Raw genomic sequence first — 25,376 nt, 5'->3', positions numbered from 1 at the left:
GTTGCTTAAGAAGTCATTCTCTCTTATGCTGAAAGTCCCACATTTCATTGAATTTGATAACAAACGGGCTCATTTCCGATCAAAAATAAAACACCAGTACGGTCAAAGAATTTTCAGTGAAAGAGCTTACATTCTCGAAGATTCATATAATCAACTGCGGTCTGCGGATGCATGCCACTCAAGATCTCAAGGGGCACCTAACCGTTCATTTCCAAGGAAAGGAAGGTATTGATGCAGGTGGACTTACAAGGGAATGGTATCAGTTGTTGTACTCCAGGGTCATTTTCGACAAGGGTGCTCTACTTTTTATGACTGTGGGCAATGAATCAAGATTTCAGCCAAATCCCAACCCTATTTATCAAACAGATCACCTTTCTTACTTCAAGTTCATTGGGAGAGTGGTATGTGCCTTCCTTGTTATATTCCAAGCCTTGATTATATTTATATCTAATTCTTTCATTTCCGTCTAGGTTGGGAAAGCTCTATTTGATTGGCAGCTTTTGGATGTTCATTTTACTCGATCTTTCTAGAAGCACATTCTCAGGGTTATGGTTACCTATCGATATGGTAGGGAATCAAACCGGGTAGAACTCGCCCCTAAAAGCTAGCCGTTAGAGGGAGGGTGCTCATTCCCTTATAACCCATCCACATCAATTTCACATGTCTGATGTGAGCTGTTAGAGGGAGGGTGCCCATTCCCTTATAACCCATCCACATCCATTTCACGTCTGATGTGGGACTATTGCTTTTGCGTGGAACCCCAACAGATATCTATCCTGAACAATAGGGAACTAGAAATAATTGATTAGTGGACTTCCAGACATTGATTGTGAGTTCTCATACTCATTTGGACTTTCCTTCAATCATTAATCAATACGTGATGAAATTTTGACGCCTGCATTGTTTCCTCTAAGGAGGTGCTAGAAAATAATGATACCATACTTCTATTTTGTTATTTATGTTCTTGTGTCTCATGCCATGCCGTGGATGATATGAGGACAAATACTGAGTATTCCGGCTACAGTGTTGCATCTCCTGTTGTCCAACAATGTTTTTAGGAGGTGGTTCTAGGTTTCAACAAGGAGGATAAAGCTCGTCTCTTGCACTTTGTCATTGGCACCTCAAAGGTACCGTAGTTCTGCTTCAATTCTTCATTTCTTTTTTTGCATTTTTGTACATCACAGTTTCCTTTAACAAACACGGGTAATTAGTTTTCCAGAGTAGAAAAACTTTTTTGTGTAAAGCATGCAATACGCTGCTACTACATATTTATGTTTGAACGTTGAACTCTTAATTGAAAGGATTTATTCATGTTTATGCATTCAATGTCCAATCATGAAGTCGCTTTCATTATTTGGGAAGACGCATGAATGTGCCCATTGAATTATCCTGAAGGACACATGAATGTGCCCCTTACTCCAATAACTTGTATACACTGTAGGATGCTCACCTGGGGTTTTAATTTTAAATTATCCAATTCCACTTGAAACTTGTTTCAATGCAGACCAAGATGACTCCGATGGGTAGAATCTTCGGTCAAGAGTGGACAAAGTTACGTAAATCACTATGTTTTCATGTGCTTATCCATAATTGTGGACTATGTATGAATCCTCTTCCATTTAGGTCTTTTCTCCCCTATTTTCCTCCTATGTGGAGTTTTCTCTCCATTTTTTAATATGATAGTTCACATCATATGGTCTTTATTTTATTTTTTTTGAATGGCGACATAAATTTTTTTAAACAGAAAAGGGAAGGGAAAGACCCAGGGACCAAGAATGTCAGAGTAGACCCCAAAATAAAGATAAAATAATATTAAACATAACTTTACCATTCAAAAAAATATGGGATTTGCTAGGGTCCATCGCAAAAAGGCATTTCGTGGCTGGTCTGTCGCATGTCAGACCAGCCACTTCATGAATAAAGACAACAGCTTTTGTCTCCATTGACGAGGTGGGTGTCTGACATGCGACAGACCATCCGCGAAATGCCTTCTGCAATGGACGCTAGCAATTCCCAAAAAATATATATTAAACATAACAGAGTGATGGGGAAGAAAATAAAAACTCTCTAGGCCCTGTTTGTTTCAGATTATACAACAAGTGATGGTGAGTTATGGCAACCGATTATGCGAAGCATCAATTATCAACATAATCAGTTGCAACAAAAGTGACTTCATCATCATTTCATAAGTGATCATGATACACTTATTGTAATGTTAAATGGCTAAATACCCTTCAATACGTAATAATTTGGTTATTTTACAATGCATTTAAAAGGATGACTATTTTAACAAGCGCACTTCTTACATGCAATAAACAGAAAGCAGACAATCATTCTTTGGGGATCATAAATCCACCCAATCAACAAAGAAATTCGATTATCAAGTGATTAAAATTTTGAACTCAAATTCATCAAACAAGCAGCCCTAAAAATCAAATGAAATCTAATCAAACAAACTGAAACCAATATCATCATCTGAGTCTCCGCAGGTTTTCTTTCTTCTCTTCCTCCTGGGGGGCAAGTCACCTACAGCAAAAAACTAGCTTGGATAAACAATTGATCAATGAGCTAAAGCAAATTAAATATCTAATCAAACAAATAGAACAGATCGTAAACCGTCCTGACCTTCAACTCTGTATCTCTGCTCAGTATCTCCGTGGCAGACGAAAACTCTAATATTCTTCAAGGCCCTTTCCACTTCTTTCTTTTCTTCTCCAACCAAATCTCTGGTTTTCCTCTGAGAAAGTCTCACAGGAAGTCACAGCACATCTGCAGATTGAGGATTATGCCAATACTTTCATGGAAAGTTGTCACAGTGAAATCAAAGTTCAGCGTTCGGCCCTATTGGGTTGGTTTAAGGCTCTAAAAGAACCCTCTAAGGCCAACTGCACCTTCACCAATATCATTGATCCCTCCCATAAAGCTTGAATAAAGAGACTTTCCCACGGGGATGCATTTCTCTGTTGGGCACTCTCACAGGATGAGACAGATTTCTAGTAGCATCAGCAGGACTCTAGGAGTGTACGTCTGCAAACAAGTAAAGCCAATGGCTGATGAGAAAACAATGTATTTAGATAAGTTCATAATAGAAATTCAATTATTAGAGGCCTGAAAATGCGTGTTAAAGAACAACCAATCCCAACTCCTCACCGGCAGAACCTTCTCCCATCCAGCAGGCAATTCACCAAATGAGTGACTTCAACTCTGCCACTTCCTCTTTATACTTCTTCTCATGTTCTGAGAATTTAGCATTCCATTCTGCTTCAAGACCAACACCTTCTTGGACTTGGCGTCTCCAATGACTGTAAACGAAGTGTGAGACACAATAATCAGCAGCAAAAAAGTTCATTCACTTGAGAGAGCACCACAAGTCCTTCCAAGTTGACATACCTCTTCACCTCTTTCACCCATTCACTTGATTCCAATTCATTTTTTTAGCAAAACCTCAACTCGACTCAACCCAAGTTTCACCCTTAAACTCAATGGGAGAATTACAAAATGATGGGAGGAATGTTATTATTGGAAAAAAAGAGTACCATTCAATTTCCTTTGAAAATACCTGTCAATTACTCCAACGAACAGAACACAAGGACAACTTTCCAAGCTTTGGAAACACAGCTTCTATTTTATTAAACACCCAAAGCAGTTCATCACAATATCTCCAACAGCAATAACCAAGAGGTGGGCCCCAATGACCTATCTCCCTTGAATAGAGATTGGTGGAGAAGTCAAGCAATAGTTGCACTTGGATGGATGCTGTTTAGCACAACTGGCTTTTCAAGTCATACACAACACCTAAGAGTTTTAGGGAGCAGAATCCGAACCTCGAATCCGTGTCAGATCTCGAGTCCGACTTTTTGGGATTTGCCGAATCCGAACCTCGAATCCATGTCTGATCTTGACACGTGAATCCGAATCCATGCAACATAGGTGCCCACTGAATTTTTTAACCTGAAATGGAAAGATTAACATGTAAGTTGAATTTATATTCGTTGAATTTTAGCTCAAATTGATACATCCCTGATTTGCTCCATAGATATATTACATGAACATAGAATTTCCAGAGGAATAACCTCATGGAATATAAATTTGGAGAAAAAACTACAGTACGACAAATTCTTTATGCAGTCATGTTCCACTGAAGCAACATCTAAACAACACATTCAAACAGTAATGAGTATTTAAGGTAAACCACTGTATTTAAGAAAGTACCCAATAAAGACATTAAAATGAATTTAATCACCACCGATCTCTATTCAAAATAAGTTTTGCAATAGTACACTAAGAGGCAGTTAGGCAGCTGATAAGAAAATTATTTAGCCCCACTATTAATTAGCAAAGATTAAAACGATATACGGCCTTCTTTACTTTTTCTTGATGTCCTTGATAATATCTAGCAAAAAGGCTGAGCAAATCTATCCAACCAGATATTAGACTTTGGCTAGTGTATAAGCAAGATGACGTATTTTCTTGTAATATTGAGAATTATAATAAAAGGACAGAATATTTTGAATCTGGTGGACGTACTGTTTAATCGCCATGGACATGCGCATTTCTGAGAGATTTAATCTCCCAAAGATAGATGCAAATTTTGCAAGATTGTTCATTTTTTCCAGTCTCAGACGAGGAAAGAACTAAATTCTGAATGGGTGGTTTTTTCTACGGAAGACAAACACCTAGAAGTCATCAGTTTTCTTAGTATTTGTAGACATTTCCAAGACATCATCGTTAATAAGTTTGATCAGACATAACTTTTAACATTTTTTGAACCTTCTCGTATACCTCTCCTTCCATAGCTCAAAGGATGTGGAGCAAATCCTTCCATAATATAACTTTGCATCCAAAGATGAAATACTTGGCTCAAGCCATCAAATTTGTTAAAGTATAAAAAGATTAAATACTGCCTTCTCCAACAACATAAGCTTTTGGAGTAACTGGTAGTTTCACATGGTATCATAGCAAATGCCTGGGTTCAAACTTCATGGATAGCAAAATCCACATGCAATGGCAAAACCCAAAAGAGGGGCCACATGTGCCACGTGTAGGCCAACCCTAAAACAGGGGTCACAAGTGAGGGGGAGTGTTAAAGTATAAAAAGATTAAATACTGCCTCCTCCAACAGCTTAAGCTTTTGGAGTAACTGGTAGTTTCACAAGATTGTAACTTGAGGGGTCCAAACAAGGTGGAGAGATAGAAAAAATGAACAGAAGTCCTTCAAATTGAAATTGGGCAGCTAATGGTATATGCCTTCAAGATTCACAACTTTTCAGAAAGGCCATCTGGATACAACTTGTCTAGATTTTTTAACAGTCCTTCATCTATATTGAATTTTTTGAAACGGAATACGAGAATGGATCACTATCTATGTGTGTGTGTGTGTGGGTGGGTGGGTTGGGGGTGGGGGATGGCGGTTGAGGCTGTCAGGGAAAAAGAGTTTCATCATGTGCAAGTGATTTTGTTCTCTTAGCTATGGAATCTGATTTCCTTGCAACTATCTTCCCATTTTTTCCGGGTTCGCAGCACTATTTCTAGCTATGGATCCTACAATTCCTTACAAATCTCCATGACAACCCCTTCATCCATCTTGACCCTGGCTAGCAACTTAGATTGAGCCCTGGGACTGATCTTCCCATTGGCTTCGATACAGTAGTACTCATAATGTAAGGTTAGTGGGTGGCATAGCTAAATTCCTCATCAAGATGGCTGGAGAACCATCGACCAGATTGTCCAAGCACAATGATTAAAAGTGTCTTTGGAGCTTATTCCATTGAAGTAGTTAGGGCACTAATTGAGTGAGCCGTGGATCATAAACGATGATCATATCTTAATTTAGCTAATCCCGCGACTCAAGAATTTGGATAGAGTTAAGAGAAATGCTTAACTTATAAGAGGAGGTAGAGACCAAGTACTCCCATTTCAAATCGTAAATTAAGCGATTTTCAGGGTACAACAAAGTATTGTCATTTCTCTTATTACTTGAGAGCATAGTTGTAAATTCCGTTTCGGTCGCCATTTCGTTTTGGCCACCGAAACGGAATTTCGGTGGGATTTCGGTCATTTCGGTCGAAACTTTTCGTTCACATAAAAAATATATTAAAAAATATGAGAAAAATCCAAAAAAATAAAAAATCAATAGAAAAAGATGAAAAACTAATAAATAGTCCAAAATATGTGTTCCAAAAGGCATATTCATTACTTAAACACATAAAGTCTTGCACAAGTGCAACTGATAGTCTGATACATAGAAAAACATTAAAAAAAAAAGATACATGAAAGTGAAACATAGACAATAGCTAGTAGCAACAACTCTCAGTCATCATAACCCGGATGATCATACTCAATGTCTTCTTCGTCGTCGTCGTCGTCGTCGCCGCCGTCATCACCACCTGGACCACCAGTATGGACATCTTCTTCAAGAGGCATGAGAAAGTCGTCGTTGTCGTCCCCGACCCCAACTACAACAGTAGGTGCTTCAAGATTTTCCCACCCAATGTCTTCCGGCGTGAATATGCCATCTTCTTCTTCTGCAACCCAATCCATCATGACATCCAAATGGTCTATGCTCAAAGGGTCACTAGTGGTAGATGATTTCCTCAACAAGTCCCTGAAAAGGAAAACATTAAGTTTAATCAATGTCAAAGGTTAAACTTAAAAGCTTAAAGTGATGAGGTGAGAGTTGAAAACATTATATTACGTTGTATACCTTTCTCGAAACTTAAGATTGTAATGGACAAACACCAAGTCATCTTATCTCTGGTGCTCCAACCTATTTCTCTTTGCAGAGTGAATGTGTTCGAAGGTGCTCCAATTCCTTTCACACCCAGTCGCACTGCAGGTCTGACTGAGAATTCTGATCGCAAATGTCTGTAATTCTTCCACGTCACCTCTGAATTGATTCCACCATGCAACTGTAAAGTAACAAATAGTAAATCATTATTTGTTGAGAAACTGAAATTTAAAATGAATTATACTTAATTAAACAAAAAACTCAAATATACCTGGTCCCAACTTCGTTCGGTTGCGGATTGCAAGCTTCATTCCAAACATACCCTTAGCCTCTCGATAATCCTCAATCTGATTGGTGATGAGGTCTTGTGTACCTTCATCAGGTACCAGTCGAGTGATGCATGCCAACAAGCCTCTGGTTACTTCACTGTGCTTAGAGAAGGTAGGAGTGAAAAAGAGAGCAGGGTTAAGAAAATATCCTGCTGCATGGAGGGGACTGTGGAGTTGCCTATCCCATCTTTGGTCGATGATCCTCCAGATGGGATTGTAATATGATTTTCTCTTCAACCTCTCCTTGATGTTCTCTTTGGCCTTATCCATAGCCTCATATAGGTAACCCATCGCCGGTTTGTCCTGCCGATCTACCAAGAGCAGCACTCTCACTAAAGGCTCGCTGATGTTTAGAATGTACTTGCATTGGTCCCAAAAAGATTTATCCAACACAGTACTAACTACCCCTTCACTCAGTGGGTGTTGGACAAACCTACTAGTACTATACTCATCAGACACAAACATCTGCTGAAGTGCTTTCCGATTCAACACCAGACTTTGTATGCTAATGAAATTTGTAGCAAATCTGGTTGCAGCAGGGCGGCACAACTCCTTCCCTCCTGTGAACTTCTTCCTCATCAAATTCAAGAGGCTTCCATGGTTGTAGATGAACTTTGTAATCGTTCGAGCCCTCTCAATTGTGGTTGCTATGTGAGGAAATACAGTCGGTTTGCACAGATGCTCCAAGATGAGATCTAAGCAATGAGTTGCGCACGGAGTCCAGAAGAATGTACCAAACGCGGCTTCTAGTCTTTTCCCAGCAGCTTTGTAACTTGGCTCACTGTCAGTTACAAATTGCACCACATATTCCGGATTCACCTCTCCGACAATCTTTGCAAAGATATTGTATAATTCATCGGCATTCTTCACTATGCCAGATGCATCAACGGATTTGAGGAATATGACTCCTTTAGGGCAGTACACCAAAAAGTTGATTAGGGAACGTTGTTTGGTGTCTGTCCATCCATCTGCCATAATGCTACAACCAGTGTATCTCCACGACATCTTAATTTCCTCCAAGTAGTTGTTTACCTCATCCACTGTATTCTTCAAAATGGGACCCCTTAAAGCATGATAAGTAGGTGCCTTATAACCCGAACCCATGGCATTCACAGCGTCAAACATAGGTTGCCAGAAAGGTGAATTGGCAACGTTGAAAGGGAGATTGGCATCGTAGCAAAGCATGCCAACCGCCATGTCTGCTCTATCCACTGTTTCTTTAGTAGCCAAAGCACTTTTAATGCTTGGCTGGGCTCCAGGGGTTGTTCGTGCTGCAAAGAAATTCCTGATCCCTCCTGCGATTCCCTTCTTCTTCCTTTTTGTACCACTCGGTTCTACAAGAACTTCCTTACCTCTTCGTTGAGGGACTTGAGGCAATTGTGTGCCAAGGTCTTCTTCATCCTGCTCTTCTTCTTCGTCTGGTGTGCCATAAAAACCTCCAACCTCTGCTCTGGATATGCTCATCCTAGCCCTTTCTTTTCTCTTTGCATCTAAAAGGTGCTTCATTCGATATTTTACATCTTCAGTCACTTTTTTGCATGATGCTACTTCACCAAGAACAGCCGCTAAATGTTCTTTCAAGCGGGTTATACCTCCACCCGATATGACTTTGCCACAGAATATGCAAGTTATTTTATTTCTTTGACCCGGAACCAATGTACCGTAAGACCATGCCGGGTCATCCGATCTAGCGGGTGCCGAACCAATAGAGGATGCTCCTGCAGAAGGTCCCGAACCCGACCCACTCATTCTGAAATGAAGTAGAAGAAGGGGAAAAATGAATTAGAAGAAAGAAAATTGAAACAAATTACAAAAAAATGAAGTAGAAGGGGACAAATGAAGTAAGAAATAAAAGAAAGGAAATGGAAAGAAATAAAGAGAACCTTGGGGTTGAACTTGAGTTGAAGAGAAGAAGAAAAAATTAGCCTTCACTCACTTGAAATAAGCCTTTGGAAATAGTTCTTGACTTCTTGTAGTGGTAAGTTGAATGTATGCCTTCCCTTTGCTCCAAAATAGACTTGGATTGAGTTGAAGAAGAGGGTAGACTTGTAGGAAATTTAGTAGAATAGATAGTGTAAGTGAAAGTAGAGAAGAGAAGGAGAATCACTTATGTGAAGGTGGAGGAAAAGAAGGTAGGGAAAATGCTATTTATAGAGTTTTTTATTGATTGTGCATTTAAAAATAACTAAAATACCCTTCCCAACATTTTAATATATTGCTCTGCTCTCATATACAAGAATATGAGATTGTCAATACATTTCAGTGTTACATTGCAGGTAATATAATCAAAGTGTTTCGCTACTTATGATGTTATTCCGTGGTAGGTTAACAATTATATGAATGTCACTAAATTATTCTGGTATTTTCTAAAATTTGCAGCCTCTCACTATTATGCATTTTGTTTTAGTATATTCATACAGATTCTCTGCTTCTGTTAGTATTAATGCAGAAAAGTCTTATTTAAAGTAATGTTTCCTTGAAAGTAAAGTCAATATCGAATATTAGAAATTACAAAGTGAATGCCAGCTCCATTCACCCATACTGCCAAACACCCATATGCCCGAGTATTGGAACAATTGGGATCCATATTGCCTAACAAGGTTGTGAAGAGTGGTCCTAACACCTTTGTCAGTTGTCCTAGACCGTGTCCTGTTTGAGGTTTGGAGAACATGGAGTTACTAGCCCTCAAGTTTCCAAACTAACTTCAAAAAATAATTTATGTAGTATCTAATTTATTGTCCTATTTTACGCAAAATTAGTTTTATCCATAGTTGTAAATTCTGTTTCGGTCGCCATTTCGTTTTGGCCACCGAAACGGAATTTCGGTGGGATTTCGGTCATTTCGGTGCATTTCGGTCGAAACTTTTCATTCACACAAAAAATATATTAAAAACTATGAGAAAAATCCAAAAAAATAAAAAATCAATAGAAAAAGATGAAAAACTAATAAATAGTCCAAAATATGTGTCCCAAAAGGCATATTCATTACTTAAACACATAAAGTCTTGCACAAGTCCAACTGATAGTCTGATACATAAAAAAACATAAAAAGAGATACATGAAAGTGAAACATAGACAATAGCTAGTAGCAACAACTCTCAGTCATCATAACCCGGATGATCATACTCAATGTCTTCTTCGTCGTCGTCGTCGTCATCGTCGCCGCCGTCATCACCACCTGGACCACCAGTAGGGACATCTTCTTCAAGAGGCATGAGAAAGTCGTCGTCGTCGTCCCTGGCCTCAACCACAGCAGTAGGTGCTTCAAGATTTTCCCACCCAATGTCTTCCGGCGTGAATATGACATCTTCTTCTTCTGCAACCCAATCCATCATGACATCCAGATGGTCTATGCTTAAAGGGTCACTAGTGGTAGATGATTTCCTCAACAAGTCCCTGAAAAGGAAAACATTAAGTTTAATGTTAAAGGTTAAACTTAAAAGCTTAAAGTGATGAGGTGAGAGTTGAAAATATTATATTACGTTGTATACCTTTCTTAAAACTTAAGATTGTAATGGACAAACACCAAGTCATCTAATCTCTGGTGCTTCAACCTATTTCTCTTTGTAGAGTGAATGTGTTCGAAGGTGCTCCAATTCCTTTCACACCCAATCGCACTACAAGTCTGACTGAGGATTCTGATCGCAAAGGTCTGTAATTCTTCCACGTCACCTCCGAATTGATTCCACCATGCAACTGTAAAGTAACAAATAGTAAAGCATTATTTGTTGAGAAACTGAAAGTTAAAATGAATTATACTTAATTAAACAAACAACTCAAATATACCTGGTCCCAACTTCGTTCGGTTGCGGATTGCAAGCTTCATTCCAAACACACCCTTAGCCTCTCGATAATCCTCAATCTGATTGGTGATGAGGTCTTGTGTACCTTCATCAGGTACCAGTCGAGTGATGCATGCCAACAAGCCTCTGGTTACTTCACTGTGCCTAGAGAAGGTAGGAGTGAAAAAGAGAGCAGGGTTAAGAAAATATCCTGCTGCATGGAGGGGACTGTGAAGTTACCTATCCCATCTTTGGTCGATGATCCTCCAGATGGGATTGTAATCTGATTTTCTCTTCAACCTCTCCTTGATGTTCTCTTTGGCCTTATCCATGGCCTCATATAGGTAACCCATCGCCGGTTTGTCCTGCCGATCTACCAAACACAGCACTCTCACTAAAGGCTCGCTGATGTTTAGAATGTACTTGCATTGGTCCCAAAAAGATTTATCCAACACAGTACTAACTACCCCTTCACTCAGTGGGTGGTGGACAAACCTACTAGTACTATACTCATCAGACACAAACATCTGCTGAAGTGCTTTCTGATTCAACACCAGACTTTGTATGCTAATGAAATTTGTAGCAAATCTGGTTGCAGCAGGGCGGTACAACTCCTTCCCACCTGTGAACTTCTTCCTCATCAAATTCAAGAGGCTTCCATGGTTGTAGATGAACTTTGTAATCGTCCGAGCCCTCTCAATTGTGGTTGCTATGTGAGGAAATACAGTCGGTTTGCACAGATGCTCCAAGATGAGATCTAAGCAATGAGCTGCGCACGGAGTCCAGAAGAATGTACAAAACGCGGCTTCTAGTCGTTTCCCAGCAGCTTTGTAACTTGGCTCACTGTCAGTTACAAATTATACCACATATTCCGGATTCACCTCTCCGACAATCTTTTCAAAGATATTGTATAATTCATCGGCATTCTTCACTATGCCAGATGCATCAACGGATTTGAGGAATATGACTCCTTTAGGGCAGTACACCAAAAAGTTGATTAGGGAACGTTGTTTGGTGTCTGTCCATCCATCTGCCATAATGCTACAGCCACTGTATCTCCATGACATCTTAATCTCCTCCAAGTAGTTGGTTTACCTCATCCGCTGTATTCTTCAAAATGGGACCTTAAAGCATGATAAGTAGGTGCCTTATAACCCGAACCCATGGCATTCACAGCATCAAACAGAGGTTGCCAGAAAGGTGAATTGGCAACGTTGAAAGGGAGATTGGTATCGTAGCAAAGCATGTCAACCGCCATGTCTGCTCTATCCATTGTTTCTTTAGTAGCCAAAGCACTTTTAATGCTTGGCTAGGCTCCAGGGGTTGTTCGTCCTGCAAAGAAATTCCTGATCCCTCCTGTGAGTCCCTTCTTCCTGTTTTTTGTACCACTCGGTTCTACAAGAACTTCCTTACCTATTCGTTGAGGAAATAGTGTGCCAATGTCTTCTTCATCCTGCTCTTCTTCTTCATCTGGTGTGCCATAAAAACCTCCAACCTCTGCTCTGGATAGGCTCATCCTAGCCCTTTCTTTTCTCTTTGCATCTAAAAGTTGCTTCATTCGATATTTTACATCTCCAGTCACTTTTTTGCGTGATGCTACTTCACCAGGAACAGCCGCTAAATGTTCTTTCAAGCGGGTTATACCTCCACCCGATATAACTTTGCCACAGAATATGCAAGTTACTTTATTTTTTTTGACCTGGAACCAATGTACCGTAAGCCCATGCCGGGTCATCCGATCTAGCGGGTGCCGAACCAATAGAGGATGCTCCTGCAAAAGGTCCCGAGCCCGACCCACTCATTATGAAATGAAGTAGAAGAAGGGGAAAATTGAATTAGAAGAAAGAAAATTGAAACAAATTACAAAAAAATGAAGTAGAAGGGGACAAATGAAGTAAGAAATAAAAGAAAGGAAATGGAAAGAAATAAAGAGAACCTTGAGGTTGAACTTGAGTTGAAGATAAGAAGAAAAAATTAGCCTTCACTCACTTGAAATAAGCCTTTGGAAATAGTTCTTGACTTCTTGTAGTGGTAAGTTGAATGTATGCCTTCCCTTTGCTCCAAAATAGACTTGGATTGAGTTGTAGGAAATTTAGTAGAAATGTAGAATAGATAATGTCAGTGAAAGTAGAGAAAGAAGGAGAGAAAGAAAGAGAATCACTTATGTGAAGGTGGAAGATAAGAAGATAGGGAAATGGCTATTTATAGAGTTTTTAATTGATTGTGCATTTAAAAATGACTAAAATACCTTTCCCAACAGCTATAAACGTTCACATTTTGAGGTTAAAATGGTCAAAAACCAAAAAGAACCGTTCCAAGGGCATTGTCGTAAATTCTGCAAAATCCAGTCAAACTAGCAGTTATTTTGAATTTCGGACGAAATTCAAAATTTCGTCCATTTCGTCCGAAATCCGAAATTTCTGTCAATTTCGAACCAAATGACCGAAATTGACCGAAATTTCGGATGAAACAAAATTTTGCAGATTTCGTTTTGTTTTCGTTCCGAAAACGAAATGTTTCGTCCATTTCGGACGAAACGAAACGAAATTTATAAGTATGGTTTTATCCAATACTTAAGAATGTGTTGTAACCGTTGTATTCAGTAGGGTGACTAGCCATGTCAACTCAACTCAAGATCATGACTCATACCTTGAAATCTTTCTGAATGCAACCACCTGCCTACACGGTATTATTCTTTTTAAAGATAACAATATAACATATGAAAATAAAACCTTGAGTTATAGCAAAATGGAACAAGATGTCCCACGGTAACAGAAAAAGCTTCCCATCCACCAAGAAGATGGCTACAAAGTATTAACCACTCTATAATTCGCTATGCCTAAGTCCCTGTTCGTTTTAGATTGCGAAAACCGATTGTGAACCCCAAACCGATTCTTGGACTCAAAATTAAATTTGATTTTGAGTCCAATAATTGGTTTGAGGTTCACAATCTGTTGTCGCAATCTAAAACGAATAGGACCTAAGAAAAAACTAAATCTCTAAGAACCTGCCATCAGGAAAATAGTGCTTGAAGCGACACAACAGCACAGAATGGCTAAAGCTTTCACTACTTTGATAGATGTAGCGGATGGGGATAGAAAAAACATCCCCCCTGAAGTGTCCCACAAACTACTGGAAGAGGAGGGTGTTCTCAATGCTCAGTGAAGAGCGCACTCCATGGTCTCTCTTTTTATGCCTATTTGCAATATCTTTAGTAGATGTACAAATGTGGTTGAAGGATGTTGAAATGAATTTGTTATAGATAGATTAAGTGTAGATAGAATAATTCTAACACCCATCTTACTTATCTCCATGGTTCATAGGACGTTCTTTTAGCCCATCTTATCATGTTGCTTGGATCACCTTCAACTATAAGATTTCCGAATAGTTCTTCCTTGGAGATACGAAGACCCACCAATAGTTCTACTTCATTAATCCATTTTTTTGAAATATGACAATTTCATTGATACTTTGAACAGCATTGGGGACCAGGAGTCCCGCCCTGCAATACATATATATCAATGATACTGGATCAGGCATACCTGGAACCAGAAAGCATAGGCCTAAGCAAAAGATTTTCGCCGTTAAAACAAAAGCCAGAGTTAGGTAACAACAAAAGCAAAAAACACCCACAAAATTGCCGAAAACATAAGAACATTCTGCCTTACCCAGAACACTTCTCCAAATCTTCTAGAATGGTGATGAATTCATCATAGAGCAATTCCTCATTGACAGATTGGTCTTCTTCATTCAAGTTTGATTTTTCCGAGGCCTCTTCTCTTAGAATCCAATCCTCCAGCCTATGAAGCCCATCCTTTTTCTTTGCCGCCCAATCTACTTCATTAATTTATTGTAATCTTTGTTTATCTGTTTCTCACATAATAGAACATCGTGGTTTCTCCCATGGATGTAGGCACCATTTTCAAACCACATAAAACACTTGTGTCATCATTATACTTGTTTTAATGTTACTTTTGGACGCAAGATCGAATTAGGTCCGTCAGATTTCTACACCGAGTAATCATCGAGGGAGGGGGGGAGGGGCAGAGCCTCCCAATCAAATGATTCAAGCTGTTAAATTCATAGCATGTAATACGTACAATCGAGGATAAATCAACGGTAGTGTCAAGAGACGAATAGTCCAAAGGGCCCAGCCAGTAAGATTGCTAAGACAGGAAACAACATGGTTTTAGTGTTGAAAAATTTATTACAGTTGCTTTGTTGCATCTGAAGCATCAGTCTTTCAATGATTTTAAGACTTAAGGATTGATCCGGTGGCCTTGCACTGCAATCCCTGCCCACTGACCCAGAAGAAATACTTACTAGCATGCAAGCTATAGTAGAAACTTACCCACACTTACCCAGAAGAAAGAAAAAGATTAATATAGTTACTAGCATGGAAGCTATAGTAGAAAGTTACCCACAATGCACTCTAGCGAAGAAAAAGAAAAAATATTAACAAAGATGGAGCTTCAAAAATCAGCTTGGGTTGTACATCTAGAGGCATTCTAAATAGAATTGCTAACGATTTCATTGTTGGCTCTTTGAATTTATGGCAGCTATTAAGAATATTGTAATCCAACTCTCTAGACTTGTTTCTGTGCTAAAAAAGGAACCACATATGCTTTCATTTCATATATTCAGTCATAGGCCAGTCCCTGAGACTCCTTTAGGAAGTTCCGAAGCTTAAAACCAATATAACCTTATCTTTGTTGTTGATACAAGTGCAATCATGATTTGCATACTAACCAACCATAGGTATGTTTGTGCGAAGGTACCTATTGGATATTACATTCTGGACTTCATGATGTTCAATATCCATTCAAGGCTGCAAATATAGATATTCTGCAGCATGTAAGTTGGCATGCTGCAGAATATCTATATTTTGCTTAACCTGAAATGGTGCCCACCAATTTTGCTTAACCTGAAATAAAAAGATTAGCATGTAAGTTGGCATTTAAATTACTTGAAGTTTAGGTAAATTAGGTACATCTTAGATTTATTTCTTAGCTTGAGTACATAAACATAAACATTTCCAGAGAAATAAAGTCATGGAAGGTAAAGTTGTAAAAAACTACAAGTTGAAAATTCTTTTCACTGTCATGTTCAATTGAAGTAATATCTAAACAAGTAAATAATTCAAACAATAATGGGCATTCAAAAAAAGGAACTAAATAATAAAGAATTGAATGACCTTGTACTCATAGTAACGATTTATTGGCAAAGTCTACTGTCAGACAACAACAAAACTTTAGAGTAAAACTTTTAAAGAGGAGAGTAGCGTTTGTGTGGGATTGCCATTTTTGGAGACTGAGAGGGATTGGGGTTTTGAAAAGAAGATGGAATTGAGAACTATATAGGACAGGTAGAAGAACCAATGGCTTCGATGGGTGTAAAAAGAAAGGAAATATGTATATCTAGTAGGAATTTAAACTCAATCCCTTATTAAGGGTTGTTGATCCCTAAGATTTGGTATGGTGTAATTTCTTCTTTAATCATGTAAGAGAGAGAGAGGGGGTGCGTGGGGAGGGGGTGGGGGTGGGGGTGGGGGTGGGGGTGGAGAGGAGAGGAGAGAAATCATGTAACGGGGAGAATAATCTATTTTTCTTTGTTCTATTAATGAGCATGACAAAGTATTTTCTACAGTAGAAATTACCAAAAAACTAAAATATTCCAATAAAGGGTAATAAAAAAGCATGTAGAGACATAGTTAGATGACATGCTTGAAATGCTCACTAGTGCACAATGTTCTACAAAATCAAACTACGAAGTGGCTAGATCAAATCCAAATCAAGTCGGGTGATGAATGGAAGGAGACATTCAAGGCAAAAGATAGTCTCATTGGATGGCTTGTGATGCAAGCTACTTTTGTTTTTTGGGAAGTTATTCACTTGCGTGGAGTTCCATGGTGGCGAGTGGAATAAATTATCAAGGGCGAATTTCTTTCCAACTGGGGGGTGATGTCATCCAAAGAATAGAAGTCATATGGTTAACAGGGGGGCATATTTTCCATTTACCATGATAAAAGAGGACAAGATTGAAAAGAATGAAAGAAAGAGAGGAAGGTAACATAAAATGGAGGCATTTTCAATAGAGAAAAGAATAATGGTCAATCTTCTTTGATGACATATTGGGGACCTAAATGGGTAGTTATGATAGTTGCATTTTCCAAAAGTTGACTACATTGAATTCTCTATGCATTGAAGATTGTTTCTTGGTTGAATGCGGTCAATGTTTGAATTTTCCATGCATTGTAGGTTGTTCCTAGGTTGCATGACCTTACGTATCATATTTTGTTATGCCTTGTAAGTTGTTCGAAGTCTTTAATTCTAGCATGTATGAGATAAGGTAGTAGGTTCATGCAAGGAACTTTTGATTGATATGACATTTTATATTTATAAGCTTCAAAACTGGTAATTTTGAGAAATATAGAATGGAAGACAAGCCTATCTTCCCTTCAACTTTTAGGGAGTGATAAATGCTATATATTTTACCGTTAACATTGTTATTAAATTTATCTCCTTCACATCCTACTTTATGTTTTCTACCAATGTTGTAGCGATTCGTATTTGGATCGCTACAACAATTGTAGTTTTAGGAGAAATAGTCATCAATTGTTTTCCGAAAGTCGGTAAATCAAAATTTAGTAGTTTTTTTATTTTAGCAATTTCTTTTTTTCTTTTTTCTTTTTTGAGTTTTTCTAGGTAAAGAATATTATTAATTACTTATGTTTCAACAGATATAGAGTACAAAGGAGATTTTTTTGGGTTCATTTAGAAAGGACTATCAGTCTGGGACTAGAAAGTTATGCTTTAGAAATTAGAAGATGCTTTTTGTACAAGTACTATCTACGTACTTCATTGTAAGGTTTCAGTGGAAAGTTCATAATTACTCTTTTTGATGGAACAGTTCTATTACTGCTATGGGAAAGAAGTTCATTATTTTGGAACCTTTTATATACGAACAATTCATGATTACTTATTTTAGTGGATCTTCTTTAGTGCTTCCATGAAAAAAAAAAGTTCATGATTTTGGAATTTTTTATTTAGTGGGCAATTTCTAAAAAAATTTCTAAGATTTTCAATCTCTCTACTTCATTCTTCCAATTGATGTTGTGTTTACTTCGGATTTGCATCAGTTCTGCATCAATCTTGAGTTCTAGATAGGTAGGTTCCTATTAGCTATTTGAAGTTGTAGCAATCCTATTCTCATGTTGGGCTCTTAAGGATTGACTGTTTCAAATGGGATTTATAAAAGTATGATATGTGCCAAGAAAGATAAAAGGGAACCTTATCTACCTCAAAAGGAAGTCAAGGAGGAAACTGAGAAGTGTTGGAAGGCCCATATTCTAAACCGTTTCGTCAACTGGAGGACTCTTGATCAGTAGGAAGCTGAACTCAATCTTGTTATGGAGGAAATAATTTGAGGAAAGAGCTACTAAAGAAAGAGGGAAGATGAGTTGGAATCTGATACTAAAAAAAGTATGAGAAGCAATGCTGCTAAGAGGTGTTTAGGCCAGAGTCTTTCCATGAAATAAGAAGAAGAAAAGAACAAAAAGGACTAAGAAATATAGTAGATGAAACAAATACATTGACCTATCAAGTATCTACACTAAAGCTGAAATCAGTGGACAAATGTGGAAAAAGAACGATAGGTACCTTCCAATGAAGCTTAATTTTTATATGTTGTTATGTTAGATAAATTCGTTTTTGAATATGTAGGGATCATCCTATAATCCTCCTTCCAAAAGGAAAACTAGAGACTTAAAACCCAAGGTTCTGATTCTAATAGTATACGAAATATCAAAATGCAACAAGGATATTATTGTTGAGTAAGATAGAAAGTCATCGCTGTGAACCAAAAATGATAAGATGGTCTGGGAATTTGAAGGTTTGAGTAAAGGAATACTTCCTTCTTTATGAAAAGTTTGTTATCACAGCTTCAAGGAAATTTTATCTAGACTGAATATGAAAGAACAATGAGAAGAACAACAATATTCCTCATATGTTGCAAGATGAGTTGATATTTCCGGATAGGGTAGATGATAGTTTCGACTCAAGCAAAATCCAAAACAAGCTTGAGATTTGGCAAAAGTAAATTGGTCATTGGATTGAAATCCAAATATAGAACCGATATGAATGCCAAGATGAAATAAACTTTTCTCAACAAAATTGGCTTGAGAACATGTTCAGTCTGTAGAAACTATCTAATATAGGTTTGAGTATAGATGAAAGGAAATAATAAGCTCATTCTAGCATAATATTATTTCATAAATGGGCCCCCAAAAGGAAATTCTATACAATGAAGAGGTAAAAGCTTAACTTTTTGTTGTCTACTGTATTGTATTCTAAATCCGAAAACCACAGTCCCACATTTATCCTTTTTTCACAAGAAATCGTGGATACAGTCTTTCGAATTACATTTGGTCCCAACTGAGACTTTTGACTAACCTCGGTGAATGGATAAAGGCATCCAAAAATGATGGAGAAGTGGAAACAAATGGAAATAGGCTGGGATTATTCTTTTTTTTTGGGTAGGTAAGCTAGGATATAACCTCCAACCTCTTTATCATTCTTTATTTGGAAGGCCCAAACTAAAAGAGTAGATGAGATTTTGAAATAAATTGGAGAAAGTTTAGGGCGATAATAACTTGCAACTAAGAAAGATCCAATGAAGCATTTTATGTTAACATGTGTGTGTGTGTGTGTGTGTTTAACAAAAAAGAAGTCAATATGCCAGTGTGTTTGCATGTCTGTGTTTTTAATTTTTCTTTTGTAGTAAAAAAATGCAATATGTGTGTGAGAGAGAAAGAGGGAGAGATAGAAACAAAGGTACAAGCAAATTGGAAAATTATTTCAATGTTGATGCTAATTTCTAATAGAAGTTGGTGTGATAAATTGAAAAGAGAATCCTTGTAATAAATGCAAAAGAAAATTCTTTAGACACCACTCCATCTTCTTATACAATGAATGATGACAAGGAACGACCAATGAATAGAAAGCTCAATAAAAATCCATGTTGGCTTGTTTGACTTAGTTAAAGTTAACTGTGCATAGATTGTAGTTACACACAATGATCAAATTCTTAATATAGACACTTCTTTTCTTTTGGATAAGCTGAAACTAATTGAAAAAGGAGAACAGAGAAAAATAATACAAAAAACTACACCAAGGCACAAAGCCACTAAAGGAAAAGAAAAGGAAATCACATAAGAACCAAAGCAGCCTGAACAGTGCTTAAATTCCACAATGTGTACGTGGTAAATTCATCCCAGTTGAATTCTTTTTGTTACAAAAAAAGGTAACAATTTATTGTAAACTAATAGGTAACTAAATTTGAAAATAAATGAAGAAAAATGTAAAACCCACTCTACTAGCATCATATCAAGTAATGTCAGATTTGATTTTAGAGAAGAAAAATTCAATCCAGACATACAACAAAGAAAAACATTTAACCTACTTCGAACCATGTAAGACAGAATTTTGTATGGGCATCTAAAATTTGTTTGAGTAGATGTCTTTTCCAGCATCATGGTGTTCCATCCTAATCCATAGAACTAGAACAAAGAGCTCTACTAGCATCGACATCAACTAATTTTCAATTTGATTTTAGATTAAAATATCTCAACCTAGACATACCAACAAACCAAGCATTTAAACCTGCTTTGTCTTCTCGTTTTCATTTTTCATGGATAAGTGCACTTTCTTTATGAACTTGAAATTCCAATAAAAATTAACGGAGTTTATTTTTAAAGCAAGATGAAAAATTAACTGAGTTTTGATGCTCAGTTCTAGCAGAAGTTTAGGGAATGTAATCAATTGCAAATGAAATCATCAATCAAATAACATTTAAAGCAAACCAACACCAAATAAAAAAGGAAGAAGAATTGAAGAGTTGCTACAAGATCAATTAATATGAATGATACCAAAGAGTTCAAAACAGAGCATAAATTCAATGAATCATATAAGGTAAATTCATCCTAGTTAGGGTTCCTTTTGTCTTAACTAAGTCATAATCTACTGTATGGCAAGACTAAGACAAGATATTTTGAGCTATGATGAAAAATTAAAGAACCTGAAAAAAAATCTTATATGAGTGTCCTTTCTTTATGAACATGGAATTCCAGTAAAATTAATTATTTGTTTTGTTTTGTAAGAAAGTGAAAGAGAGAAAATGAGGAAATGAAAAGAGATAGAGAGAAATCCATTTAAAATAAATAATGGATTGAAATCTATTCATATGATTAATAAAATCCAAGAGCCCTAATTTGGGATTGAACCTCTAGCTCAATGGTTAAGGCTTTTTCATCAACCTGGAGGTCGGAGGTTCAATCCCATCTTACATACCAAAAAAAATATAAACAAAAGCCAAGAGGAGAGACAGTCGTGTACCTTCTCCAGGGTAGTCTTCAAACCCTCGAGTTATTTATCTCTATTTTGGGGATGTGTGAGATATTGGGCCAATATTGGCCTCCGTCCTTTTGACACTGTTTCTCTACTTCCGGACAGCCATCAATATGTAATCTCTGAAGCGTGGTGGGCAGCCCTTCCTCCGGCAAGGAAAGGAGTTGAGGACACCAACCAATCCTGAATGTTTCGAGGGAGGTGAGGTTCTTCAACATCCCCTTGGGCAGGGATTTCAGATTATGACAATAATAGATACCGAGGATTTTAAGCGTGGGGGGCAGTAGCATGCTTGGAGAGAATTCGAGTTGTGAACATTCAGAAATATTCAAGGTTTGGAGGGATGTAAGGTTTTTAGAAAAGATCTCAATATTTTCAATTGAGAGATATGTAAGCATGTCGAGCATTCCCTCTGGAAACTGCGGCATTAGAGGGCACTTTCTAATTGTCATTCTACGGAGGCTGATGATGTTTGGCAATGACTCTAGTTGTGGACAGTTATAAATATATAATACTTCGAGGGAGGTGAGGTTATAATTCTTGGATAAGGACTTGAGATTAGGACAGTTGTAGATCCAGAGAGATGTAAGCGCGGTGGGTAACTCCTCCTCACCTGCCAATGACTCCAATTGCGGACAATTTTTAATTCTCAATTCTTTGAGGGATGTAAGGTTGTTGAAAATCCCCTTGGACATGGATTTGAGATTAGAACATGAGAATATCGTAAGGGATTGAAGAGTGATGGGCAGTTCCTCTGCTGGCAAGAATGGGCATTGAGTAACCAAGTCCAGACGTTGGAGGGAACTCAGTTTTCCTAGCCCCCTTGTAGGTATACACTTGAGGCTATCACAACCTTTGGATATAAAGAGAGATCTAAGCGTGATGGGAAGGCCCTCCTCGTCGTCTCCTAATGACTCGAGTTTATGACAATCCCAAATGTCTAAATATTGGAGAGAAGGTAGGTCATGCAACCCGACCTCCTTTGGCCAAGACACCAACTCATTACATTGAATGACCACCAATTCCTCAAGTGCGGTTAAGGGTTGAAGAAATCCAGGGGGTAAGGATATCAAGCCTTTAATAGAGCTAATTTGTAATGACTTTAGAGTAGTGAGGCAAGGAACCGAGGCCAATACCATCTCATTACAGTCTCCTAATTTCAAATTATTAATGGATGGGAGGTGGGGAAATCTCTGCAGCTTAGGACAATTTGATATTTTTAGTGTACCAAGGCATGGCATGTCCCCTTCCCTTGCTCCACACCATTCCTCCAAATTCGGCATGTCTACAAGCTCTAACTCCTCCAATGAGGGAAAACCCTTAATAACCTTATTGGACCGACCAATATACTCACCTTCAATATGTTTCAATCCATCCATTCCATTAATCTCGAGCTTCTTGAGGAAAGGTAGCTGTCCAAGGGGTGGAAGTTGTTGGCAATTCAAACATTGAACGAGTCTAACAGTGTTCAGATTCGTCAAATTACCGCTCATCATCCACCTTGGGAAACTAACACCACCATATGATAAAATCTTTAGGGTTTTGACGTTGGTGTGAGGTTGGAGGCTTTCAAGTACCTCCTCATCAACTGCAGCATCTCGTGGATTATCATTGCTCCATTCCAACGTCAACTCATCAAGGTGCTCTTTCTTCTTCAAATTGGCTTCTTTGCCTTCCTTCTCATCTATCACATTCTCCAAATTTGAAATGCGAATACTTCCCCTCAACTCTGTCAAGTTCTTTAACTCCCTTATTCCACATCCACTTTCTTTGCCCACAACAAATATAGTCAGTGTTTGAAGACATATTAATTTCCCAAGTTCTGGCGGCGTACGAATCTTACAACCCCAAAATGCAAGATGCCGTAAATTAATTAGGTTGCTGGTGGACTTTGGTAACTCAATAAGTACTATGCAATCACCGAGTTTTAGTGTTTGCAGATTATAGAGGCTTGCTATTGATTCCGGCAAGGTTGCAATATTTGTATGAGAGAGATCAAGGTACCTCAAATATTTTAATTCGCCAATAGAATCCGGCAATTATCTGATATTAGTACCATCCAAATCTAACACCCGTAAGCATCTCAATTTTAGGAAGAAATCATGAGCAACTTGCTTAGTGAGTGTTTCGTATCTTGGCGGTAACAGAAATGTGCGCAACCTCTCAGATTCATGAAAGGACTCGAAAATTCGTGAGTGTTCATTGCATTGCCATGCTGATGCATGACGAGCCTTTGCAGCGACATTCCAAGAGTCAACGCTATTTTTTATTCTGAAGTATTCATCACCAGAAACGGAATGTGCAAGGTCATGATTTAAGTCATGCATCTTGTAGCGTGATCCATGGAACCGTTCAAAATATTGAAAGAAGGACCTTGACATCAACTCATCAAAATACTCGAAACCTATGTCTTCCAATCGCTTCCTTCCTTCAGGTTGGATAAATCCTTCTGCAATCCAAACTTGGATTAGAGTGTCCTTGTCAAATTCATAATCCTTTGGAAACAGGGAGCAATACACAAAGCATTGTTTCAGACACGCAGGCAAGTGATCGTAGCTAAATTTTAGTATTGGAATAATATCATTTCTCATCTTTGATATTTCCCACATTTCACTTTCAAGGATATTCTTCCACTTCTTCTCATCGGTATTTGAACGTAAGAGACCTCCAAGAGCTTCTATTGCCAAAGGCAACCCATTGCACCTTTTCACGATCTTCTTTCCAATTGCTACTAAGTTTGGAGGTACATCTGAGCTTCCCACTATGAATGCCTGTCGTGTAAACAAGGACCAGCTGTAATCCTCATCTAAACAACCCAAATTATAGGCGGGAATAGTGCCCACGATTCTTGAAACTTCTGAATTTCGAGTAGTTATTATAATTCTACTTCCGTTTGCCCCAGAACTGAATGGGGACTGTAGCCTATCCCAGTCACTATGATTCTCATTCCATACATCATCTAGGACGAGTAAATATCTCTTTTCACTCAATTCTTCCTCGAGGCTAACTTGAAGTGGATCGATTTCGTTCAGAGCACAAGGTTTCTTTGTCACTGATTCCATAATTGCTTTTGTTAGTCTACACATATCAAAATCTTCAGAGACGCAGACCCATCCTCGAACTGGAAAATGATCTCCCACCCTTTTATCATTGTAAATAAACTGGGCAAGAGTTGTCTTTCCGAGGCCCCCAATGCCGACGATCGGAATAACAGATATATCCTTGGACGAAGATGATGATGATGCGGATTCATCCAGTAGCAATTTTAGTATCTTCTCTTTATCGTTATCCCGGCCGAATATATTTGATTCGTTTATTAAGGAGCTAGTCAGCGATTGCCTTTTTATTTCATGCCGCCTCCCTCCATCTCCTTGTTTGAGATGAAGGTCATGCCTCTCCTTTGCAATTTTATCCAGTCTCTCCTGAATCTCCTTTATCTTCTGTACGATCGTCTTATCTCGAGGCAAAATTGAGATGGAATTTAAAAGAGAAGAAAAGAAGTTGTATACCTGATGCTTCCTCTTTCTGAATTGATTTCCACCTTCCAATTCTAATCGGAGCACGTCCGTTGCAAACTCTTCCACTACATCATCAGCGTCGTATGCAACATCCTTAAGCTTTCGAAGCCAATCTTTCACTTCATTACTCGTTACTTGCTGTTCTTCAGCATCTTGAAGCACAGCTTGAATTGTGGATAATGTGCTGGAAAGGTTTTTGATCTCCTCATCAATACCCCACAGTAATTTAATCTCTTTTATGGATTCCTCCAATTTGCCAACGATTGCATCAACAAGAGGGGATAGTAAGTAATCTGCCATACCTTGTTCTAGTATTGGAGAGACAAACTAACAAATTGTGCTTCAAAAAAAGCAAGATTAGAACAGTAAGATAAGAACTCAAAACGCCTCTGGTTTTTTTTTAGAACAGAGAGCCTCTTGCAGTGGGGGAAAACAAGTAATGAATCATTATTTTACACGGAAAGACGGGCAGTGATAAATTCACCCTCTGTTATGTATGAATTCACCCCGTAATTTTCAAAATGGACGGTGCAGCAGGCACCATAGGATGATCCAAACCGTCCATTTGATGGGCCAAAAGGTAAATAGATTGTGCCAAAAAAAAATCATTACCGTAG

General features: G+C 38.1%; 1 long non-coding RNA gene and 1 pseudogene across 2 annotated transcripts; both read right to left on the bottom strand.

Moving 5' to 3' along the window:
- Positions 1–2,204: 2,204 nt before the first annotated feature.
- On the bottom strand, positions 2,205–15,687 carry LOC143851506 (uncharacterized). Of its 2 annotated transcripts, none has more exons than XR_013236366.1 (5): positions 15,617–15,687; positions 3,391–3,951; positions 3,151–3,302; positions 2,626–3,027; positions 2,205–2,526 (listed from the first exon to the last, which is right to left on the bottom strand). It is a non-coding gene; the product is annotated as an uncharacterized LOC143851506 (long non-coding RNA). The 2 variants fall into 2 exon arrangements; XR_013236365.1 differs by having other exon boundaries at positions 3,560–3,951.
- A 5,559-nt stretch (positions 15,688–21,246) lies between these two features.
- On the bottom strand, positions 21,247–25,059 carry LOC143850562 (putative disease resistance protein RGA3; annotated as a pseudogene).
- Positions 25,060–25,376: the final 317 nt, after the last annotated feature.

The sequence above is a fragment of the Tasmannia lanceolata genome, unplaced genomic scaffold (genome assembly GCF_043159265.1).
Source record: "Tasmannia lanceolata isolate RefF3 unplaced genomic scaffold, GAP_Taslan_0.1 ptg000018l, whole genome shotgun sequence".
Lineage (NCBI taxonomy): Eukaryota > Viridiplantae > Streptophyta > Magnoliopsida > Canellales > Winteraceae > Tasmannia > Tasmannia lanceolata.
The sequence above is the reverse complement of the archived record's forward strand: the minus strand, read 5'-3'. Positions and strand labels throughout refer to the sequence as shown.